At 41.9% G+C, this 6,382-nt stretch overlaps 1 long non-coding RNA gene across 1 annotated transcript; it reads left to right on the plus strand.

Moving 5' to 3' along the window:
- On the plus strand, window positions 3,442-5,074 carry LOC109726180. The gene is made up of 3 exons (XR_002220434.1): window positions 3,442-3,474; window positions 3,926-3,988; window positions 4,909-5,074. It is a non-coding gene; the product is annotated as an uncharacterized LOC109726180 (long non-coding RNA).

Consider the following 6,382-nt stretch of genomic DNA (forward strand, 5'->3'; position numbering starts at 1 on the left):
TACCGGTACAAGACCCCGTGTACCGGTACAAGGAGCCCGAAAACAGCAGGTCAAGTTGGAAGAACTTGAAAACTTGAGGGGCTAAGTGGCATATTGTTACAACACATGTGAGAGGGTATTAGAGAGTGTTTTTATCTCTCTCTCTCTCACTCTCCCACAGCCCCCTCCCTCTCCCTCTGTTCGTGCCCAACCGAAGGGAGAAGAAAAAGGAAAGAAAGGAAAAGAGAAAAGGAAAAGAAGAAGAAAAAGAGAAAGCAAAGGAAAAGAAGAGAAAGATCTTCATCTCCATCCTCATCTTCATCTTCTTCTCATTTTGAAGCTTTTGAAGAGGTAAGCACCTTGCTCCTCTCATGGTGGATTTTGGTAGGATGGGTTTTAAACCCTAAAGCTTAGAGATTTAGAGCTCCTAAGGTATTTAGAACCTTGTAGAGGCTTAGAACACCATGAAATCCATGGTTTTCTCATGAAGCTCTAATGGTGGATTTTTAGGGTTTGCTCTAAATGCCCTAGAAATGGTTCATATGCTCCTAGATGAACTCCTAGATGATAAACAAGCTTTCCTTTGCTTGTTTTATAGATCAAAACCGGCGTATTGGGCATATGGCACATTAGGGCATCCCAAAGAGGGATTTTGCTAATGAGGGGTTTTGATCTATTTTGACCACTCGTAAACCTAATTGTTAGGTCAAGAAACGCGTGGGCGAAGACGGTTTGAGTATTCGTCGAGCCGTTTTAAAGTTATTAAAGAAATAAGCCTTGAGGCTTCATTCTTGCCTGTAGGGCCGAGACGGCGTCGTAAGGTCGTGGGAATGGACGTGTGGCATCGTGGCGCATAACCGAAGACCTATAATTTTCGGATTTGCAAAGCGGAACACGGTTGAGGCGCAAGTGCTAGTCGGGCCCAAGCGGGTGCCGAGTGCCGCGGGAGGCCGATTGCAAGTGTCGACAAGCAATCGGAACGCATTAAAGGTGGGTTGTGTTTACCGAAGCGACTAGGTCGCCCTTATGTCTAAATGATGTTAACAATCTTCATTGATGCATACAAGTGTAAATGACGGCATATGTAAAAATGCTAAGTAATGCATGACACTAGTGATAAGATGTATATGCATGTAAAAGACTAGGTATGCACGTGTACTAGATGAATGCAAGTGAACAGAGCATGATGAATGCATTGATTAATGCTAGAGTATACACAATAAGCATGATGTAGAAATAATAAATGCAAGCATGTGGTTAATGCTAAGAGTAAAGATGATGGCATGTGAAAAAGGCTAAGTATTGGTATGATAAGCACATTATAGAAATGCATGTTAAAGAATGTTAAGTAAAAAGCTTGTGCGTATGGACATTGGTATGTGAACATAACATGAGAATGTTAAGTGATTGCAAGGAATAATGCTAGTCAAAGGACATGTGTGTATGGACCTAAAACACATATAGATCGAGTGGCAATGAACCTAGAGTCGTGAACTTAGGTTAAACAAGAATGAATATGAACCTAGTGTTGCTAAACATAGGTGAAACAAGAATGGTATTAAACCTAAGGTTAGAAAACATAGGTTGTGAGAATAAGATAATGAACCTAATGTGAAAGAACAAAGGCCGTGAGATAAAAATAATGAACCTAGAATTATATGAACCTAGGTGGGTAAAAGTAATGAACCTAGAGTTAATAAACCTAGGCTATGATTATGAAAGTAATGAACCTAAAGTATTAACTTAGGTTGAGAAAAGGACAATGGACCTAAGTAGGTCATACCATAGGGTTAAGACCTACCCTTGAGCTATGTAAAGTGGATTCCGGAATCCCGGCTGCGAGTGCAGCGGCTGCAAGTGCAGCATTTGAGCTCGGAAGTTCTTGGCCGCGGGTGTATGTGGCAAGGTTCCTCTCCCACCGGAAGAACTTCGAGGTCTGTGATCGAGCAAAAACAGTGAGCGCTAGGGTGCATGTGGCATGTTCCTCTCCCTATCGGGGATCTCGGCTGCGGGTGTATGCGGCATGTTCCTCTCCCACCGGGGGATCCCTGACCACGGGATACGCGAGGCGACCCGTTGGGCGATGTGGTTCTTGGTCCGTAGGCTGAGGTGCATGCGAGAGAGTTCCTTCACCTCGAGCTGGACAGAGCGTGGCTTATCCGCATTTGATTGACTCAAGACCGAGTCGGGTGGCATAGATGGCTAAGGTAGAGATAACCTTAGATAAGAATTGTCAATTACAATGGCAAAGAATAAGAATGCTGGTAATAATTAATAATGCTAACGATTAAAGAATCGCCAAAGGGCATAATGTAAGAAAGGTCAAAGAATAATAAAGTGTAAGGAATGACTACGAGTAGAATCAAAATAATCTACTTGCATAAGTACAGGTGTTGCATATTGCATTTTGAGAGGCCGGACACCTTAGTTCGATATCTGCTATATATCTGTTATTTGTTATTGGACTAACTTGTTACAGGGCCTTATTAGACATATCGACCGAGCTTTTCCCTTGGGTGGCCGTACCCACTGGGAACCATAGAGTTGGTTCTCACCCCACGTTGTTTTGGGGTGTTTACAGATACACACGTGAGCGGCGCGGCGGCGCGAGGCAAGGGCGTAGCTCCATAGATAGCGCCTTACCCCAGAGACCGAGGTAGCAGTACCCGAGTTGGTGGTCTAGCGTGGGAGGTTTAAAGCCAAGAACAAACTTTTATTAAGTTGTAATAAAATTGTAATATTGGGATTGTATTTGGAAGTTAATGTGAGAGAAAAACTATGTGTAAAATGTACCCATGTTGAACGTTGTAATAGTTAAGTGGCTTTATGTTTTTGATACTTCCTTATGCAATCTGGATTGATATCCGTTCCTAGTTGGAACATTCGTTGATTGTTGGGATTGCGACGCCTTGAATGTACAGGGGAGACTCTGTCCGCGTCACAGGGGAATTCCCGGTCCATTCAGCGGTCTGTCGTCGGCGCCGCGACCCGGTCCAAATTGGCGGTTGGTCGCGGGGCGTGACACGACGAAACCGAGAAACCGAGCTCTCGGGTTTGGCTGGGCTTCAGGCGCTGTACCGGTACAAGGGACCTTGTACCGGTACAAGCCCGACGAAACCGAGAACCGAGCTCTCGTGTTTGGCCTGCTAATTGGCCTTGGACCGGTACAAGACCCGCGTGTACCGGCCGGTACAAGACCCCGTGTACCGGTACAAGAGGCTCCAGACAGCCCAGTGAGACTTGTTGCAAAAAAGAAGAAATGGAGGGTTTAGTTGCAATTGTAGCAACATGTTAACACCCCAACCCCTCTCTTTCTCCCTCCCACAGCCACTCATCTCCCCCTCTCCCATTCCTCTTATTTCTCACTTTCTCTCTCTAGAACCAAACCCTAGAGCTAAGGAGAAGGTGGAGAGGAGCTAGGAGAAGGAGATTTTGGAGCTTTGGAGGGTCAAGAAGCTCTCCAACAAGAAGGAGCTTGCTAGGGCTTGGACAAAGGTGAGTTTAATCACTTATTTGAGTCTAGGGTTTGGATTTTAACCCAAAGTTTTAGGGTTTTGAGCTTGTTTCTAGATTTAGAAACCTTGGGGACCCATGAAACCATGAAATTCATGGTTTTCATGAAGCCCTCTCATGGTGGATCACTAGGGCTCAAAATAGATGCCCCAGGGATGGTTCAAATGGGTTAAGGAGGGTATTAGAAAGCTTCTAGGTTGATTCTAAGCTATCTTTTGCTTAGTAATAAGATCGATCTAGGGGATATGCCAAATGACATTGTTAGGGTTTGAAAATTGGGGCTTTTGCCCTAGAATTTTTCGGGGACAAATTAAACCCGTAGAAACCTAATTGGGGGTGTCCTAAACGTGTTGGACAACTCCGTTTAAGCATTCGAAAATATTGGAAAATAGTTCATGTACATAGGGCCTAATTGTCACTATTTTGGTTGTAGGACACGAGTTCGACGTCCGTGTGGCGCACGAGACTCCACACCTTGCTTCTACTACCCCTCGAGGTGGGTGGTGCATTCCAAGGACATCGGAAATCTCTCTATGTCTAAGTGTCATACTTTGAGCATTTATGCATTTTGAGCATCTTGCATAATAGAGTTAATTGTGAGTTCTTTTATATAGTCTAATGTAAATTCAAATGTATGTTAAATGTTTGTAAGAATGTGAGAATGATGATCCCTATGTATGCATGATTGTGACAAGAACCTAGAAGAGTTAGTAAACGAAAAGTGACACTTTGACATAGATTTAGCAAGTGACATCGACGGGTCTGGAACACTTAGTAAACAAGTGTGGTATTTGACGTGAGAACAAGAATATAGAACACTTAGTAAACAAGTGTGGCATGAGTACAAGAACTTGATAGCGTATATGATATTGGTGATAGAAAAGAATGCAAGAACAAGAACGGCCGAGATATTATGACATTCAACCTTAGTGTTAAGAGTCATTTGAGCATAGTCTTCCTTAAAGTTAAGGAATGGATTGAACTTGGAATCCTCGAATGTAGGATTGATCGTACTCACATTAGTCCTTGCTCGAGGTTGCGGTAGCTCCCCCTCGGGCGATGTGCTCCGGAGTCGACATCACTGGGTTGTAGCAGGTATCTCCCCAGAGGACGGTCCCATCGGGTTGTAGCGGGTATCTCCTCGATTATTGGGATTTTGAGTTGGTGAGTTTGTTGAGGGCGAAACTTACGGGTTAGCCAAGAGATTGGGTATTAACACTATGATCTTGCATTCATCATGAGCATTATATTGTGCATATCATTTATATTGTTCAGGCATATTAGTGCATTTGCTAGTTGGTTACTTACTTTCCTTTATTCTATTATGTCTGATTAGACCTAGTGGGATAGTCGGCGTGGTTGGTTGTCGAACCCACTGGAAACTTCGTTGTAGTTCTCACACCCCTATTTCCACAGAGCCGGGACCCAGCGAGCCGGCGGACGATCGCGGTAAGAGCATCGCGCTCTAGATAGAGACCGCCCGAGTTGTTCATTTACCTTAGTTGTATACCCTTTATTATATCATCTTTTGTACCTCGATGACGAACTTACTTTAATGAATGATGTAAGGGATATTTACTTTAAATGTCAAAAGTTATATTTTGGGTGATATGAGATGTAAAAAAGAAATGATGCAAAGTTGTAATAGATTCTATAGGTGTAGCTGTTTACTTTCACTCTTGGCGATTGCTTGCCCTCGTGCAAGCCATTGTGTATGCTTCCGCTTATGCAATTTCTATACTCTATCTGTACCTGTTGTTGGGCCTTGGGCGGACGGGGGAGGCTCTGTTCGTTCGGCGTCTGTTTCACACTCTCGAACCGGCCAAAAGGATCGGGTTCGGGGCGTGACATTTAGTCTATCTAATATAACCTATAATCTGAAGTTGGTTCAGATTTAATTGGTTTGGTTCAAGTGCTAATTTAGAGAATTGGTTTGGCTCAAGGTTTTTTAGAGACAACGGTTCTTCGGTTCAGTTTTAATTGGTTCAGTTTTCATACACAACAAAATACAACAGTTCTTCGGTTCAGTTGGTTTAGATTTAATTGGTTTGGTTCAAGTGCTAATTTAGAGAATTGGTTTGGCTCAAGGTTTTTTAGTCTATCTAATATAACCTATAATCTGAAGTTGGTTCAGATTTAATTGGTTTCAGTTCTTCGGTTCAGTTGGTTCAGATTTAATTGGTTTGATTCAAGTGCTAATTTAGAGAATTGGTTTGGCTCAAGATTTTTTAGTCTATCTAATATAACCTATAATCTGAAGTTGGTTCAGATTTAATTGGTTTCAGTTCTTCGGTTCAGTTGGTTCAGATTTAATTGGTTTGATTCAAGTGCTAATTTAGAGAATTGGTTTGGCTCAAGATTTTTTAGTCTATCTAATATAACCTATAATCTGAAGTTGGTTCAGATTTAATTGGTTTCAGTTCTTCGGTTCAGTTGGTTCAGATTTAATTGGTTTGATTCAAGTGCTAATTTAGAGAATTGGTTTGGCTCAAGATTTTTTAGTCTATCTAATATAACCTATAATCTGAAGTTGGTTCAGATTTAATTGGTTTCAGTTCTTCGGTTCAGTTGGTTCAGATTTAATTGGTTTGATTCAAGTGCTAATTTAGAGAATTGGTTTGGCTCAAGATTTTTTAGTCTATCTAATATAACCTATAATCTGAAGTTGGTTCAGATTTAATTGGTTTCAGTTCTTCGGTTCAGTTGGTTCAGATTTAATTGGTTTGATTCAAGTGCTAATTTAGAGAATTGGTTTGGCTCAAGATTTTTTAGTCTATCTAATATAACCTATAATCTGAAGTTGGTTCAGATTTAATTGGTTTCAGTTCTTCGGTTCAGTTGGTTCAGATTTAATTGGTTTGATTCAAGTGCTAATTTAGAGAATTGGTTT

Source organism: Ananas comosus, linkage group 21, assembly GCF_001540865.1.
Source record: "Ananas comosus cultivar F153 linkage group 21, ASM154086v1, whole genome shotgun sequence".
Taxonomy (NCBI): Eukaryota; Viridiplantae; Streptophyta; class Magnoliopsida; order Poales; family Bromeliaceae; genus Ananas; species Ananas comosus.